Source organism: Zalophus californianus, chromosome 13 (genome assembly GCF_009762305.2).
Source record: "Zalophus californianus isolate mZalCal1 chromosome 13, mZalCal1.pri.v2, whole genome shotgun sequence".
In the NCBI taxonomy this organism is placed as follows: Eukaryota; Metazoa; Chordata; class Mammalia; order Carnivora; family Otariidae; genus Zalophus; species Zalophus californianus.
This window is the reverse complement of record NC_045607.1, coordinates 5,988,119-6,006,844: the sequence shown is the minus strand read 5'-3', so window position 1 is coordinate 6,006,844 and position 18,726 is coordinate 5,988,119. Positions and strand designations below refer to the sequence as shown.

The 18,726-nt window shown below is 52.5% G+C and overlaps 1 protein-coding gene across 1 annotated transcript in view; it reads left to right on the top strand.

Moving 5' to 3' along the window:
• NCS1 (neuronal calcium sensor 1) overlaps positions 1–3,313 on the top strand; it is a 50,588-nt gene extending 47,275 nt beyond the window's left edge. The window contains exon 8 of the mRNA XM_027615792.2: positions 614–3,313. The gene's annotated coding sequence lies outside the window, so the exon portion shown is untranslated. The remainder of the gene's footprint in view (positions 1–613) is intronic.
• Positions 3,314–18,726: the final 15,413 nt, after the last annotated feature.

The window sequence follows — 18,726 nt, the reverse complement described above, 5'->3', positions numbered from 1 at the left end:
TCGTGTCTTAGTGTGGTTTTTCTTTGCGCTTCCCTGACGACTCATTCCGTTGAGCCTGTTGGCCATGCCATGCCGACTCAGTGGTTGCCCATCACGTGATGCTCTGGCTGCATCCTGTGTATCCAGCCAGCTCCCTGTTAGCGGACACTGAGTTGCTCCCTCCCTTTTTATTTTGCTATTACAGATGATTTTACTGAGGGAAACCCCTTCTTTCTTTCTTTTTTTTTTTTTTAATTTTATTTATTTATTTGACAGAGAAAGAGAGGGAGAGAGAGAGCATGAGCAGGGGGAGCGGCAGGCAGAGGCAGAGGGAGAAGCAGACTCCCCACTGAGCAGGGAGCCCGATGCGGGGCTCAATCCCAGGACCCCGGGACCATGACCTGAGCCGAAGGTAGACGCTTCACCGACGGCGCCACCCAGGCGCCCCCACCTGATTTATTTCTTAAGGATGAATACTAAGCACCAAATGGGTGGATCAGAGGGTGTGCACATTGAATTTTAGGACTTCTGACAGAATGCCACCCTGCACCCTCGCTGACTCTCCCGCCAGCCCTGTAGGGGTGCGTCCCTGGCAGCCAGCTCTGCACCTGTCTCACCTCCTTGTGTCTTCCAGATGCCTGGGAACCACTCACCTCCTCCCGTGCCATGAGGCCACCTCCGCCCCAACACCACCCTCCTGTGTCCACCCAGCCTTTCTCCGCATCCATACCCAGCCGGGCCGCCCTGGAACCGTGAGGCCCAGCTCTCCTCCCCCCAGCCCTGCACCCACCACCGCCTGAAGCCACTGGCTCCAATTGCCAACCACCTCTGCTTGTCCAGAAACCAACACGGAACGGAAAAGGCTCTAGCCCTCTGCAAAACCAAGGACTCGGCTGCTTCGCAGGCAGCCTCTGGGTCCCTCCCGCTCTCCTGCGCGTGTGCTTTTGTTTTTTTATTTCAAACAGACATTGAAAAAGAAAAAACAAAACAAAACTACCTTCTGTCCTAGAAGGTACAGACTGACAGATGGGGAGAAGGCTACCGTTGACCTCAGAGAACACTGCCTCCTGCCTCGGCCGTCCTTTGGCAGCTGGAGAGGCCACAGGAAGTCACGGCCTCGGCCACGATATGCTCGGGGTGTCGGGGGGGGCCACCTGATTAACGTTATTTGTCGTCCCTTCCTCGAGCAGCGAAACCACCCGCGTGGCTAGGATGAACCTGATGATGATGATGATGATGATTTTTTTGTGATAACAGTATTGTGCTTTTTGTGGGGAAAGTGAGTTTTTTTTATACATATATAATTGATATCTTTTATTTATTGGTTGTTAACTGTTGCTGCTGCCTCATGTGTCCAAAGCTCCCAGGGATGTGGGGCCTACCGTTTACAAGTGCACGCCCTCGCCCACCTGCCCACCTGCGCTTGGGAGGATGGTGGCCTGCAGCGGCCTAGAAGCCAAAAAACTTTCTCTCTCTCTCTTTTTTTTTTTTCCCAGATACTGTGCTCGATGTTTGGAGAGGGGGAAGGGTGGCTTTCTTAAATGGCTAATGCACTGTTTCCCCCCACCCCCAGCCCAAATGCCTCCTCCTGAACCCCTTTTCTCTGCTTCCTGTCCACACTCCCCATCCTGTGTCTTCCTCTGGGTCCACAGCATCTTTTCTGAGGACAAACAGGGGATATCTTTTGGTTTCTCAACTCTTGCTTTGGTGTTTGCAGCAGCACGGAGCCTGGGAGCCAACAAGGGAGGACTGGGTACATTAGGAAAGGGGAGGAGGGCACTCTTTGCAAGCAGGTGAGCAGAAGGAAGGGCTCCTTCTCCCTCCGTCGTGGATTTTGAAAACCGTCACTCAGTTCTCTCCCACGTGCTCTTCTGCCTGCCGGTCTGCCTTGTCCGGTAGACCACAGAGCATCCTTCTTCCCTTTCCTCTCTCAGCGCAGATGCTGGGAGGGAGGGCAGGAGGGAAGAGCACAGCAGTGGCTGCTCCTAGGGGCTCTGGCCCACATGCGCTCATAGGAAGCTTCTAACCCCGCCTGCCACCGAGACAGGATGGCCCTGGAACTGCCACCAGGAAAGTCAGATGACCTTGGACCGAGGCCAGGAACCTGCAGCTGGCCCTGCTCTGTGATTGTGGGCAGGCCCCAGCCCTCTCTGGGCCCCAGCTACCCCAGCTGCAGAACCAGGAGGCTTGGGCTGCTTGAACTGGAAGGTCCTTTTCCATGCTGACAGTGTATAATCGTAAGGCGGGGTCTTTTACAGTTTATGATTCTGCGGTCTGCGGCTAAGTTTGCCAGACCCCAACAGACACGAGATCCGTCTGAGTCACTATTTTGTCTCTTGGCACAAGTCTCTGGGGACATGGCAGCTGCTGGTTGTGTTGTGTGGGGTCAGATGACCTACCTGGTTCTCTCTGCAGTTCTTCCTGGTCCCTGCTGGACTCTTGAACTGTCTTTTTGGCCCAGAACTAGTCCTCATCGAAGGAAGTCTTCTGGCATGGGAAGCAGCCTCCCAGACTATGTAGGGCCCAGCCTGACTCTAGAATTCCTGCTTCTTTGCAAAGTCAGCAGCCTGTCCTCTCCCTGCTTACTCCAGCCCCAGGAGAGGAAAAGCTGGCCCTTGGTTCTCACTTTGAATTGTCCTTGGTCTTCACTTTGCACTTTCCCAGGAGGCCAGGGCGTCTGCTAATTAACCCAGAGCACGGCTCTGCCAGCGTGGGTCTTGCATGTCCGTTCCCGCTGGCTGGACCGCTCAGCCAGTCCCTGACTCCCTTCTTGCTCAGCAGAGCCCGTGGCTGTCCCCAACCTCTGCTGTAAGCCCCCAGATTCCGCGGGTACCGGGAGCGCTTTGATCTTCACAGGTGACTTTGCAGGTTGGGCCCCTCGAGGCCCCTGCAGTCACCTTCCTACTCAGGCCACTGGCTCAGGAGCCCCAGGACTCCCCCACCCAATCCTGGCTCTGGCCTAGGACCTTAGGGCAGGAGATTGACTTGGTGGCTTGGGGCTGGAGGAGGGGAGAGGGGGGGCCCTTCCCCACGTCACATTACTTCTCCGGCTTCTGCCTGAGCCTCGATTTACGTCTCTGGCCCAGTGGGGAGGAGCTGTCGAGCAGCCCGTGCTAGAGGCATCATCTCGGTGAGGGACTTGTCGTTAAGGATCATCCAGGCTTATGCGTGTGGATTCCCCCCCGCGCCCCTCCCCCCCCCAGCTCAGGCATCAGTTCCCAGGCGTCTATGAGCATCTGCCCATGAGGCCTCCCTCCTCCCTTCTTGCCCTCTGTCCTGTTGGCTTGGAGCCACGGGTGTGGCTTTTGGCCTTAGCAGGCCTCCTGTGGCACCTTGGGTCCATGCCCGGGGACAGCCAGAGCTGCCGGAAGGGCCAGCCTTCTTCCTGGCAGGGTGCTGGACTTTGGCCGCTTGTGCCCGAGGTTGCCGGGCAGGGACAGTTCTGTCCCCACCTCTCACCAGGCCTCTAGATCTGGAATTCTGAGCAGCTGTGGGCCTCTGTCCCCAGCAGCGATTTCCACCCGAGGCCCAGGCTGGTCACATGCTGCTCTCGGGGGGTTCCAGACCCACCGGACGCCAGGCTCTCCGTCCCTCTGCCGACCCTTCTCTCCTCGTCCCCTGGACCAGGAGCAGCGGCCCTGGCCTCTTCCTCACAGCGTCTGCTCCCACTCTGTGTGGATGGCACCGAGGAGAATGCCAGAGTTCCCGATATTTGACCAGGCAACGTTTTGAGTAACGTCGGGGCAAACCGTGTGTGTCTCCTCCTTTCCCCAGAAATGCTTTTCAGTTTGACAGCCAACTTCCTAGACGACAGGCACACCTGGGCTTTCGGGAACCTGTCTTTTCTCTGAGGGGAGGAAGGTTGGGGGGGCCTTGGCTCCCCGGGAGAGGCAGCCTCTCTCTGGAGCTAAGCCCCACTGCGCGCCCAGCGCAAAGCTACCCGGTTCTCGGCGCAGCCTCGCCTCCGCGTCTGGGGATCCAAGGGGACGCCGGCGCGCCCCCTGGTGGCGGGGATCTGCAAAGGCATGTGGGGGCCCCCCACAGGCCAAACAGGAGCTTGGAGGGGGCAGCGGGAGGCGGGGGAGCGGAGGAGGGGGCTCCGATCTCGCCCGGGCTCTGGGCCCCAGCCCCGCATTTTTGGCAGCGTGTCTCCCAGATGCCCGTCTTCTAGGTCTCCCCGCTCTCTGCCCCCCCCCCCCTCGCCGGGATAGCAAGTTAATTAAGTTAATAAGCATAAGGGCACAGTGATGGGAAGCATTGCCCTCTACCCATTTTTTTAATATCTGCGGAATAAACCCAATGGTTGATTTTTGACTGAATAAAAGGCTTTTGTTGAATAAACAGCTGGTCCCATCTTCTGTCTTGGCATCTAGGGTCAAGCTCTGTCTACTGCCCGGAACTGGGACAGACGCAGAACCCCCCGCCTCCCCCTGCACACTTCCGTTTTCCCTAAGTCTTTGCAGGGGCCCGGGGCTCCACGGAGGGCCACCCCCCCCCCAGTCTGGCTCCCTGACCAGCTTTCTCTGAGACTCGGGGCGGGTTGCTCGTGCTCAGTTCCTCTGTCCCTCAGATGGAAGCAGGTGTCTGCTCAGCCCCCCTCACAGGGCCAAGTGAGGAGCGGAGAGCGGGCATGAACATAGGGGTCAGAGCACCTTGCAGAGGTGCGAGGCCAGTGGGGCGGTCTCCGTTGTCTGGGTGCCCTGACCCGCTGTCTGCCACTTGGTAAAGGAATTTGGGCAACTCTTAACCAAAAAAAAAAAAAAAAAAAAAGGAAAGTGTAATGTTTCCTGGCTATGGTTGTTTTCTTTCTGTTTGCCTTTCCAACCCCTCTCTGAGCCTCTTTTTGGGGTGCTGTCCTGTCTGAATCCACTGGTTTGTGTCTCTGGGAAAGAAGCAGGCCCTTGCCCTGTGGTGCAGGTGGGGGAGGGGGAGGCCCCAGGGTGGACAAGGGCCACCTCGTGTGCCCAGGCCTCCTCTCGTGCTCCTGATGTATGTCTTCCATGTCATGCTAATTAAACACGCTTCCTGACTTTGTCCTCGCCTCCCTTGTGTGGACCTGTTGCTTTGTCTGCTTCTGTTCTTTTTCATTTCATTTTTAGGCTTCCTCCTCCTCCTGTGACACCGTTTCTCTTGCTTTGGGTGTTGTCTGCCCAGGGTCCCCGAGACAGAGTCTGTGCAAGATGAGAGCCTTGGGCGTAATGATTAAACCATCACATTTCAGGGAGTGGGGTGGGAAGCCGAGAGCTCACCAGGGTGAGCCCCCACCCCCCTGTCTCACTGCCAGCCGGCATGTCCGTTCCTGTCTCTGTCATCTCCTGGGGGGGGTGGTCTCTAAGGGGTTTCTCTAAAGGTTGTAAACGGTGCGAAAACAAGACTAGGGGCCTGGATTAGTTCTTCTCAAAGGGGGTGTGTGTGCGCCTGGAGGGCCAGCCTTGTTCCCAGAGTTGCTGATTAGCTAGCTCTGGGCTGGGCCTCCGGATTGGCTTTTCTAACAAGTTCGCAGGCCATGCTGATGCTGCTGGTCCGGGGACCGCATCTGGAGAACCCCCGGTGAGCTGTTCCCACTGCAGGCGTCCAGTTGGGTCCTAGAGAGGAGTCCTGCCTCCATTCGCCCAGGGGTCTCGGGCTAATCATCCGCCTGGGGGAGCTCTCAGGCACCCCGTGATGTGGCAGTTGGTGGGGCTGCCCTCTGCCGTGGTCCCCTCGGCCTGGAACCTGGGCTCTTGGGGGGCCTCCCCTTCCCCTCCGGTCAAGTAACCAGGTGTTTCCTTGACACACCTGGGCCCTCCACGTGCTGGGTGTTTGGGGCAAGGAGGAATGGGAGGAGGGGATGGTCCTTGCTCTCCGGAGCTTGCTGAGGAGACAGTAGTTGGGAGAACAATTAAAGGCGATGTTGCAACAAGAGTGTAACTACCCGTTAGAAATAGACTGTTGCTCTTGGCCGAAGGCTCTTGAAAAACGTGTGCATAGATGAGGCCCAACGGCCAACCTTAGAATGAGCCGCCACCTGCAAAAACAGGTCGTGTTTCAGAGTGGGTTTTGTGAAAGGAATCATCAGACCAACACCGCCCGCCAGACCGAGCTGGAGGGCCCAACCTGACTTCCACTTTGGGGCTGAAGCAGCTGCTGAGAAGGGACGCCCAAAGATGGCACCTCCGTGGCCCTCATGGGCGCCCCGCAGAGTGCCTTGGCCTGGCAGGGTCTGGAGTAAAGGCTGGAACTCCTCTAGACACGTGGCAGCAAATCAAAGGCCGTGTGGGAAGGCAGTGTGGGGTGGTGGGTAGGGGCACAGGTTCCAGAATCAGACCTGGTTCCAGGCAGGCTCCACCACTTGACTTTGGGCATGCATTATAACTGACTGGGTGTGCTGGCAAAAATGTGGACCCCCAATTAGAGGCAGATGATGGCCCCACAGACACGCGCCCCCCATATACATACACACCCCCAACAACCTTGCCACCAGACGGAATGTTATAACAAAAGCAGGTCTTAGTCTGCCAAATGTCCAAATATTTACTAGCAAGCAGGTACAAAGGATCATACACCTGTACGTATCTGTCCAAGGAGTGGGGGGACCAGTACCCCAGGGCTCTGCCCCAGAGCACAGCTCTAGGGGTCTCAGGCTGCTGAACTCACTCCTGGGAATCTTTGTAGCCAACCACTTATCTGACGACCTCACACTTCTAAGAAAAGGGATTTCTAACAGCCCTTTGCTAATGAACGTACCGTCGTGTCAACTTTAATAACAGCACGTATTTAAAATGCTAATGTGATACCTTCTGGAGAGAGATTCCTAACTAGGGTATTTCAAATATTAAGGGACTGTCCCTGAGGTGGAGACTGGAGGTAATTTACACGCACACCCTCAGTTCCACCAAAGCTTTGAAAGTAAATAAGTGCATGGGGGCATCGCTCTCTGGGAAGACCAGGATCTGGCTCAAAGGGCTGAGGTGGGGGTAGCTGGGGCAATGTTTCCAGCACCCGGTGAGCTCACAGTGGGTGTTAGCTGTTGCTGGAGTTGGCTCCTGTCCTAGGCAGCCTGGGGAGGCATCTGCAGGGACAAGGTTCAGAGCGCCTGCTGCACATGCTCTGTGGGCGAATGAGGCATAGCCCCTTGCTCTGGGTCAGGCTGAGATCTGCACTGACCTGCCCCTGGCCCAGCCTACCCTGGGCAGCTTACTGTGGGTTGAGGCCCAGTGGAGACAGAGACTTGGCCTCTAATTCTCCATCTGGGCCACCTGATTTTCCAGGATGCCTCTAACTGGCTGTCATTTCCTGGGTGTGATAGCACAGATGAACCCCCCACCCCCAGGGTGGCCCCATTTCTCCCCACTGAGAGCCTTCCACCGTATCCCCGTACTCTGCCAAACCCCAGACTCATGTCTGCACGTTAGAAAGTATCTTACCAATTCTTCTTCCCTAGAGCCCAACCCAGACATCACCAGGCAGAGAAGAGGAGGAAAAGAGAGCGATGGGCAGTGGGGGCAGGGGGTGGGGGATGAGATGCTGACCCCTGCTCTGCTGCGGCTGCCTCCTTCCTGCCATCTTTTGGGGAGGGCCTAGGCAGGGTGCAACCCATGGCAACAGAGCCCGGCTCATATTTGAGGACAGAAACTTTATACCCTCCAGTTTCCCTGGTCTGGAGGAGCCTGGTCAGGGCAGTGGGCATGGAAAAGGGCTTTAAGGCCACCTGAGTGCAGGAAAAGCGAGCCCACGTAGGTATGATAGGGCCTTCTACTTGTTCTCCGATCTCTCGATTCCTTTTAGCAGTACACGGGACTGCATGGAAGAAAGGACTACATTTCCCAGCCTCCCTTGTAACTGAGTGTGGCCACATGACTCAGTTCTGACCAATGGGGTGAGAGAGATGAGCGCACCTCCTCTTTCGCGTCCCCCTTTCCCTCAGGCTGGACCAAGGACCCAGAAACAAGCGTTCCTGAAACCAGGGCCCCTGACCCCGTGGAGCTGCCACACCAGCCCTAGGCCATTTACACAGGGACTGTTAGGAGGAAGAGAAACACACTTCTATCTTGATTAAGCCACGTTGGGTCTCTGTGTCAACAGCCAAATTTATATTCTACCTAATATACTGAGCAATCTGCTGGGGCCTTTTATTTTATTATTATTATTTTTAAAGATTTTATTTATTTATTTAATTAACAGAGAGAGAGAGAGAGAGAGAGAGAGACAGCGAGAGAGGGAACACAGCAGAGGGAGTGGGAGAGGGAGAAGCAGGCTTTCCGCCAAGCAGGGACCCCGATGTTGGGGCTCGATCCCAGGACCCCGGGACCATGACCTGAGCTGAAGGCAGTCGCTTAACCGACTGAGCCACCCAGGCGCCCCTTATTATTATTTTTTAAAGCAATCTCTACACCCAATGTGGGGCTTGAACTTGCAACCCCAAGATCAAGTCACGTGCTCTACCAACGGAGCCAGCCAGGTGCCCATGGGTCCTTTTAAATGACTGGACGCCACCTACAAATGTTTGCCTCTAAACTCTCAATTTAAGCCAAAGTGATTTAATGAAAACCGCACAGTGCAGTGTGTCCCCCACGTCGCCTCTTCTCGCTCAGAGCTTCCATTTTCCTCTTCCTTTCCCACTGTGTTCTCCTCCACAGGTTCAGGGACTAAGGGTTCCAGTGGGGAGGGCTCCCTGGGGCCGGGCTTTCTTTTGCTGAAGGACTGGGGATGCGGGGGCAGAAGCCACTGGGGGTCTGCGGGGGGGGGGTGCCCTGCAAAACTAGGCTAGGTGGGTCTTTGCTGGGATACCACAGTGAGGGTGCTGGGCAGGCTGGCCTCATGTTGGGGGGCCTGGGAAGGGGGAGGATTATGGACCAGAACTCCTCACAGTCTCTTCAAATTCCCATCTCAGAAATCGTGTCTTTTTCTCCAGAGACCTGAAATAAAGTCATTGCATAAGCAGATCTTAGAATTAACAAATGCGATGAAGCATAAACCAGCATTGTTCAGAGAGGAGGAGGAATGGGTGGGAACCGTCATCTGGCCGAGGGTGTGTTCTATTTTAGTCATGGGTCTGTTGGTTGCCCCAGAGGTGAGGGGAAGGCTTTGTGATATTGTGGAAGGGCCGCATTGATTTTCGAGGATTCCAAAGACCCAATTAATATATGTCAAAAGGCCTTCCTCCTTTAGAAGGAGCATATTTGTGCAAGGTCAGAGGCCAGAGCTGGGACCTGGGGGAGAAGGTACAATGTGCCAGCCTTTGGAGGAGAAGGGTGGGGAGCTCCCTGTCCCTAGGAGGGAATCATTGTGGTCATCAGGGAAACTCTCCAGCCCACTCTGAGATGCAGAGTCACCAAAGCTCCTGCATCAAATCAACTAGCCCAGTGTTGGGTTTTCTAAGCGATTTCTAGGCAACAGCCTAAAGCTAACTGGAGTCCTTCACCAGCTTCTACGGGGATGAATGAGTCTGATACATGAACTGTAGGGGAGGAAAAATTTTGCCTCCTACTCTTCCAGGTTCTGTGGCTGGTCCAAGAATTAAATTGACATAAGACAGATGAATGGGAAAATCCAAATTTAATTGCATACATACGCATGGGAGTTACAAAAAGATATTACTTGAAAAGGGGCCAGATGATTTACTTATGTGCCATCCTGAGCTCAGGAGAGGGGCAGGGGCTTGGGGCTTCTAGGTGGGGAGGAAGCAATCCATAGAAAGATGAGAGGAAGAAATATATAGGAAAAAAGTTTGCCTTGCTTTGCAGATAAGTCTCTCAGGTTAAAAAAAAAAAAAAAGATCTCTGGCAATAGATCTCTTCCTGGTACAGGTACCCTTTCTAATGGAAATGTCCTTTATAAATGTAAATTTCCCTTCTACTCTGTTTCTAGAACTTCTCCTGCATCTGCTGTTTCTCAAAAATAATCAGCTCAAAATAATCCTGATGCCAAAAGAGGCATATTTGGGGGGGGCATATTCTGCTACCCTTCAGTATGCTGGGGGGTCGCAAGGTCAGGCTTGGGCCACAGCCTCTGATGAACGTGCTGGTGGTTCAAGAAGGAGAAATGCACCCATAGAAGGTCATGAACCCCAGCCATATATGGGTAGTGTCCACCAAGTGACCCAGCATGGGGCCCACCTGCAGTCGCCAGGGGCCCTCCTGAATGAGCCCCTCCTGGGCTGGCCTTGAAGAATGGCAGGATCTCAGTGAGTGAGGAGGAGGGAAGGACATCCCAGGCAGGAAATAGCAGGTGCAAAGGTGCAGAGGTTGGATCATAGGAGATAGACAAACTGGGGGGCAGGGGGAGGGGGGCGGGCAGAGAAGGCAAACGGAGCTAATCGTAGCTTCCTATATGCCAGTGGAACGTCAGATTTTTCTAGGATATGAATCCACACAGAAAGACAAGATACAGGCCACTTCCAGGGAGCTGACACCAACACAGGCCAGGGTGGTCTGAACTTACCACCCTGCGGCCCTCTCTCTGTGCTTCTTGGGACCAAGCAGAAAGGCTCTTCTCTGTAACTCACCCATTGTAACTGTTAGCAAAGTGATCATAACAATATTGAGCCTGGTAATGATCATAATTAACACTGTACTTACCGGGTGCTGGGTTCACATGCATTATCTCGTTTACTCCTTATGGCAGCGCCCCCTTGAGGCCAGTCCTAGTATTAGCATCCCACATTTCACAGACAAGGGTGCTGAGGCCCAGAGGGGAAGTCCTTGTCCAATCTTACAGTCTGTAAGGGGCTTCCAGGCTCCGATCCAACTGTCCTTGGTCAGAAGAAGGGGGCTGGGGGAGGTAGCTTCTGTTGAGTCCAGATCTGGGCAGTGGCTGTTCACCCATTGTTCCCTCCCAAGTGCCTCATGCTCAGGGAGGTAAGGTCTACCAAGGAGGGGGCCTGGCCACCTGGGGCCCATCAGAGGGAGGCCCAGCGTCTGGAGGAAGAAGAGGCTCAGAGGCAGGTTGGGGGAGGCAAGGGGACAGGGGCAGGGGCTGGGCACAGGGAAGAGGGTCCTGTTCACAACCTACTTGGGGCTGGGAGCATGGGACCCTGAGGGCACCCCAGCCCTAGAGCCCCATCTGCCTGGGCAGCCGATAAGGCACGAAGTTGGGAGGTGGGGGTGGGAGGGGGTATGCCCGAGAGAGGGGCTCTGCAGGGCACAGGGATGGAGGCAGCAAACCTGAACAGGGTCCCAGGGCCCGTCCTGGGCAGGACTGGAGCTATAAAATGGGGTTGATTGGGAGCTTCGCCTTGCCGAGCGTTGTCATGAGCATCACCTGACAGGGAAGAGGGAGCACGTGGCTGGCACCGGGCTCCCCCGGAGCGCTCACACACAGCTGCTGCAGCTGATGTGATGATGACTTCGCTCGTGCTGGCTCTCGGCCCCTCCTCACCGTCTCTACCACCACCACACCTGTGTGCTGTCCTCTCTCACCCAGTGGGGTAACTCCTCCCCCCGTGTCCATTTTCAGATGAGGAAACCTAGTCCCAGAGAGGTTCAGTGACTTGCCTGGGGTCACACAGCGAGTAAATGAGAGAATCGGGATCTGAGGCCAGGCTTCCTGGACCCAAAGCCATAACCACCACTATGACCCATCACCTTTGGCCTGGGGTTCTCTCTCTTGGGTCACCTAGAACTGGCACTTCCCAGATTCTGGAATTTTCCACCAGGCCATGGGGCTAACTCCTCATGAGGAAACGTCATCTTCTTGATGCAAAGACAAGTCACGCCCTCGGGTCTCTAGAACTGCTGGCCCCCAGTTGGGTGTCCGTGGCCGGCTTCTGGCCTCTGCCTGCTCTGGACTTTCCAGAAAGCAAGGGAGGCAATGACCGAGCTACTCCCGCGACCCCTGTCCTCACCCTCCTGACCACTTTTTGGACAAGGCAGGACAAGGGGTTTCTTCCACAAAAAGGGATCTGATCAACCTCCCAGTGGCCCGGGGAGGCCTGGAAATCTAGGGGCAGGGAGGGGGCCTGGGAAAGACTGCCCTCCTTGCACTTTTGGCTGGTTTCAAGACATCTCCAAGCCACCCCACTTGCTGTACCATCTGGCTGTAAATTAAATACTGCAGGGGTTAGGAGGAGGATTTCCCTCCTCTCCCGAAGTTTCCCACCTCACCAATGTAACGTAGTTATGTTCGTTCCCTGGCTTCCAGTCCTGACTGCACCCCTGCCAGCTGAGAGATCTGGGGTAATACTGAATATGAACCTTTCTTAGCCTCCCTTTCCTCGTGTGTAAAGTGGGGACAATGGAAGTGTTTTGTTTTGTTTTGTTTTGTTTTTCATCGAGAATCAATGAAATGACACGTCTGGAGGCCTTTCACAAAGCGAAGTTAGTGTTAATATCCAATGCTCCCCATCCCACAGTTGCTGCCCCTTTCATTTGGCCCAATTTTGGTCCAGCAATATGACCCTCAGCTTTTATTTCTCACCACTTCTGCCACTGGATAGACTGCACTCAAGATCCTGGTCCGAGTCCCAAATTCTAGAGGAAAATACAGAATGCAAAACCGTTCCGCAGCCGAGGGAGGCTCCCTCCGTGCTAACATATAGCTTCTGCCCACGTTCCTGTCTCTGGAGCAGCACAAGCCCCTAAGACCCTTGAGGCACAAAAAGGACGCTGTGCCAACAGCAGGGAGAAAGCCCCTGCTTCCTGCTCACTGTGGGGGGATTTAGACTTCACCGTGACCTTGCTACTGCCTTCCCCGCCCCCTCCTTTCCTGGAGCCACAAGGACTCACGTCTACGATGAGCCCGGGAAGTCTGCACCAAATGCAGCCCGGCTGTTGGCCGTTTCTGTGACCAGAATCCATACTTGGAAATTCCCCAGATCAGTACCCAGCACAAAATGGTCTGAGTTCTGCTCAGCACCAGCAGAAAATTGAGAGCTTACATAGGGGATGGAGAAGGAGGAGAAAATGATTTTTTCCCATGAAGTGAAATGAAATGATTTGTAATGTGTCCCTAGTTTCTTACCAGCAGAAGCAGGGAGCCCCAGCCTGGAGGACGTTCAGTCACTTCCAGTGTCCCTGTCCCCACCGGCCGCCCCGGGGGCCACACTTCACCTTAACCACTGGCTGGCCTCAGGTCACGCAGACCCGGGTTTAGATCCAGCAGAAGCACCAGCTGGAGAGTCTGAGCAGCCTCTGTTCTCTCACCTGTGCGTGTGTGTTTACAATGGAGAAGATCATATATTTAACACTTTCGTGCCGTAAGTGTTCTACAAAAATGAAAGACCAAACGAAATCACATCAGTGGAATGGGCTTTAAATATTTAACAGAGCAGGCCGAGAACACAGAAGCAAGGATCCTTTTCTTCCCATAGTTTGAGGGTTATTTTCTGGTGCTCTGCCCGACCGACTCTACACAACCAGCAACCATCTGCTGAGACAGAAAACACCGATGAGTGAGGCATTAGGCCCCAAAATTGTGCCTCTCGGGGAGTCACTTTTTTTTTTTTTTTAAGATTTTATTTATTTATTTGACAGAGAGAGAGACAGCGAGAGAGGGAACACAAGCAGGGGGAGTGGGAGAGGGAGAAGCAGGCTTCCCTCGGAGCAGGGAGCCCGATGCGGGGCTCGATGCCAGGACCCTGGGATCATGACCCGAGCCGAAGGCAGACGCTTAACGACTGAGCCACCCAGGCGCCCCAGGGAGTCACTTTTTGTATTGACGTAAAATTCACATACCACACAGTTGGCCAGCAACCATTTTAACGTGTATAATTCGGTGGCATTTAGCACATCCCACGATGTCGTGCAGCCACCCCCTCTGTCTACTTCCAAGACATTTTCATCACCCCAGAAAGAAGCCCTGTTCCCAATTAAGCAATCACTCCATTCCCCCCGCCCCCCCCGCCCCCCATCCGCAGCCCTTGGCAGCCACAAGTCTGCTGTCTCTGTGGATGTGCCTCTTCTGGATATTTCATATACATGGAATCAGACAGCATTTGTCCCTTTGTGTCTGGCTTCTTCCACGTAGCATCACGTTTTTGAGGTTCATCCATGTTGTGGCACGTATCAGGACTTCTTTCCTTGTTAGGCTTTTTATGTGCTCCCTAGTCTTTAAGAAGGGGTGACCAAGCCCACCTGGAGCTGCGGAAGGAAAAGGAGTTCCTCCCTCCCGGCAGGTTTGCCCAAGGACACACTCTCCAAGTGGCTCCCGTCCATGCCCAGAGTGACCAGGAGGGTGCTGGGGACATTTAGGTTCACGCTGTGCCATCACGCTGAGCAATCATGTTGATGAATGAACGGTGACACACACAGTCCTCGGATCAGTGCGGGCAGGACGCTCTTTCCTTGCTCTTCTGCGAAGTGCGGATCCCAGCAGGATTTACCTCCCAGATCGGTGTGCGACTCACGGGGTAGGGTGATGCACAGCTCTGTACATAGAAAATGCTCAACAAATGATCCTGTGATCCTCCTTTGCTAGTCCTCCCCCAGGCAGGCCTCTGCAGGAAGCCCCACTATGCTAGGAAGGGCCCCTGAGGCGATCAACTCTGAGGCCAGAGGCTCAAACGCCGTTCTAGGGATGTTGCCTGCAGGCCCAGGGTTCTCCAGATCTCAAGGTGGACGTCTTCTCTCTCTGGACAGTGCTGGGTGCTCCGTGCCCATGCATGTTTCAGTTCCCATCTTGCTTTCAGACCTTCCAGAAAAGGTCCTGAGTGAAGCCTTCAATGAGAAGGATTTATTTGGGAGGTGAGCCTAGGGAACCACTGCAACTACCTGGGAGGTGAGCACTGTTACCCCCAATTTACAGATGAGAAAACAGAGCCTCAGAGAAGCTGAGTGAATGGATATTGACATTACACTTGGACTCCTGTTAGATTTTTAAATTGTATTTTCTTAAAAATCCTATTTTCATGGCCAGTGCGTTGAACACATTCAACTTCGTTAGTAAACCAAGAAATATACATAAGTATACACAAAAGTAAGTATAACACACATATATAAGTATATATATAATAATTTTCACCTACCGTAGTGGTGCAGATATTATAAAGATTTTTGAAGATTTTATTTATTATTTTTATTTACAGATTTTTAAAAAGATTTTATTTATTTATTTGAGAGAGAGAGAGAGGGAGAGCATGAGCAGGGGGAGGGACAGAGGGAGAGGGAGAAGCAGGCTCCCCGCTGACTAGAGCTAGACTTGGGACTCGATCCCAGGACCCTGAGATCATGACCTGAGCCGCAGTCAGACACTTCACCGACTGAGCCACCCAGGCGCCCCTGGGTTTTTTTTTTTTACATTATTTTTTCTTAAAAAGATTATTATTATTTTTTTAAAGATTTTATTTTTAAGTAATCTCTACACTTCACATGAGGTTGAACTCACAACCCCAAGATCAAGAGTCACACGCTCCACTGACTGAGTCAGCCAGGCGTCTCTAGAATTGATAAGGAAAATCTGTGTCCTAAAATGGCCGACCGAGCCAGCGAGAGAGAGTCCCAGTCCTCACCCTGGGGCTCTTCCGGGTTCTTCTCCATGCTCTGCTTTCCGCGCGCACCAATCCGGGTTCCTCTCCCTGCCCCGCTTTGCGCACGCGCCAAAAGTGCCAAGTATGCGGAAGTAGCAGTGTATAAATTGCCCCCTTTGCTGGGGCTGGGGGCTCAGACCCTTGGAGACCACTGTTCTCTGAGCTCGCCGGCGTTAAATAAGCTTATCCTCCAAGGTCTCCCAGTGCCGCTCGGTTCTTCCGTGGGGCGATCCAGTCCAGGTTCCGTAACAGAATAACTTGCCGTACTGGGGAGGGTGTAGAAGAATGAGGACCTCCAGTCACTGCAGTCGCTGCAGTCACTGCAGATGGAAGGGTATACTGGTACAGATTTTTTGAAGGCAATCTACAATTTATATCAAAAGTATGTATTTTGGGGGCACCTGGGTGGCTCGGTTGGTTGGGTGACCAACTCTTGATTTTGGCTCAGGTCGTGACATCGAGCCCTGTGTTGGGCTCTGCACTCAGTGTGGAGTCTGCTTCAGATTCTTTCTCCCCCTCAGCCCCCTCCCCCACCACTTGTGCTCTCTCTCTCTCTCCAAAAAAAAAAAAAAAAAAGTTTAAAAAATATATTTTTTCAACTCTTCATCTCAGAATTCTGCTTCCAGAAAACTTTCCATCCAAAATAATTATGGGCATGTGCAAAATTTCAGCTACAAGGTGCTCACTGAGTACTAATAAAAATAACACTTGTTTGTATATAGGAAAGTAATTCAAAATGTGGAAATAAGGCAAAAAGTCATACTTTTTTTAAAGTCAGGCTGTGGTATTTTCTAAGATGGATTGATTCTCCTAGGAGTTGTAACTTCCTTTGACTTTCTGATCACCATGCATTAGGGATCTGCTATTTTACATCTCTGGGAAGTTTCAGGCTAATTTGTAGGCAATTTATAAAGTGCAAAGATTTTCTTTTCTGCCAGGGAGAAAGTTACTCTCCAATAATCTCAGCATTCCTTGGTTCACCAACTGTACAACCCCAACCTTTTCATAATCTCCAAACCGGCTTTGTCCTGCTGCTGATCCCCTCGCTACTGAACTTGGCTACATGACGCTATATTTATTTGTATGAGAATCATGTTTTTATCCTTTTGAAAATTTTGCTGTCACGTATGTAATATTAAAGATAGGACACAACGTTAGGTGTCTGATTATAGGGCATTGGCGGCATAGATTATGGTATACCCGTGGTGCAATGGATTACAAAGAAGCCACTAAAAATCAGGTTGTAGAAGACCGTTTAAGGTCATATTGTAAGTTTGCTCCCCACAAAACTCCTATGTTGAAATCCTAACCTCCAAGGTGATGACATTAGGAGGTGGGATCTTTGGGAGGTGATTAGGTCATGAGGGTGGAGCCCCCATGAATGGGATTAGTGCTCTTATAAAAGAGACCCCAGAGAGCCCCCTGGCACCTTCTGTCATGTGAGGACACACGGTCGAGAAGGTCATCTATGAACAAGGAAGCAAGTCCTTTCCAGACATGGAATCTGTCGGCAGCATGACCTTGGACTTCCCGGCCTCCAGAACTGTGAGAAACGCGTGTTTGTTGTTTATAGCTTTTTGTTGTGGGTGTTTTTGTTTGTTTGTTTGTTTTAATCATAGACAAAAGAGACACAGGCAAAGACAGAGGTCTGAGGTTATATTTACCCAGGTAACAGTGGTTTTATCCCTGGGAAACTGGTTTAAGAAATATTTTAAATCTCCATCATGTGTCTTCATTTTTTTTTTTTTTTTAAGATTTTATTTATTTGACAGAGAGAGACATCCAGAGAGGGAACACAAGCAGGGGGAGTGGGAGAGGGAGAAGCAGGCCTCCCGAGGAACAGAGAGCCCGATGCAGGGCTCGATCCCAGGACTATGGGATCATGACCTGAGCCGAAGGCAGACGCTTAACGACTGAGCCACCCAGGTGTCCCATGTGTCTTCATTTTTAAAATAATTTTCTGCAATTAACATGTGTGTTTTTAGAAGAAAAATATCTGAATTTTAAAACTCATATAGGGGCGCCTGGCTGGCTCAGTCCGTAGAGTGTGTGACTCTTGATCTCAGGGTTGTGAATTTGAGCCCCACGTTGGGGGTAGAGATTACTTAAAAAAAATCTTAGGGCACCTGGGTGGCTCAGTCGTTAAGCGTCTGCCTTCTGCTTGGGTCATGGTCCCGCGGTCTTGGGATCGAGCCCCGCATGGGGCTCCCTGCTCAACAAGGAGCCTGCTTCTCCCTCTCCCTTTGTCTGCCGCTCCCCCTACTTGTGCTCTCTCTCTCTCTCTCTCTCTTTCTCAAATAAATGGATCTTAACGGATCCGGATAAATGGATAAATCTTAAAAAAATAACTAAAACCTCATATATATTATTTTCAGAACTATAGATTGATAGCTCTTTCTATTTTACACTAATCTTCTTAGGCTTCTGTATTTTTTAATTTTAGCTTTTGAATTAAAATACAACAAAACTGACTTTATTTTTTGGTGTAAAGTTCTATGAGTGTTCGTACCTGTTTAAATCTGTGTAACCCCCACCACCTTCAGGATCCAGAACACATCGGTCACCTCAAAGAAATACTTTTATGCTGTCTCTTGCAGTCACCGGCTCCCCTCACTCTGATTGGTTCGTGTCTATATCACTAAAGTTTTGTCTTTTTGAGAATGTTCTAAAAATGGAAATGCGCACTGTCGGGGGAGGTCGTCGAGAAGACGAGATTGCCTGGCTGACCCGCGAGCAGGACCCGGACAATCAGAGGCTCCTCACCATCTCCCACATCCTGGGAGTGTATGTCCTGGCCCCTGTTCCCACAGCAGGAGCTGAATTTTGGGGACAGAGCCTTGAGAGAGTAAGGTGTCTTGGGGATCCCCTGGACGGTGTATGTGACGGAGCCCCATAAAGCCTCTGTAGAAACTTTTAACATTCTGGTGGCAGGTGGGGAGAACTACCCGCCTTGTGGCCCGCAAGACAAGCCTCCTAAGTAAGTTCCCTTGCTTCTTAAACCTGCCACCTGCCCATCTGGAGTGGCCTGCCTCAGTCTTTGGCCTCTCCTTGCCTTCTGAGTACGGGGGGGGCCTGTCACAGATGTCACCCCGAGCTCCCAAGGGCACGAAACACGAAACAATGGGCAGCATGTAACCTTTTTAGGCTGGCTTTGTTCTCTCGGTCTGTGCACCTTGTTGCCTGTGTCGGTAATTCTTCCTGCCTTGCAGGGTAGTATGGAGGGACTCAGCTCACCTGCCGAAGGACATTTGAGTCATTTCCGGTTGTTGGCGATCATGACTAGAGCTGCTGTGAACATTTATGTG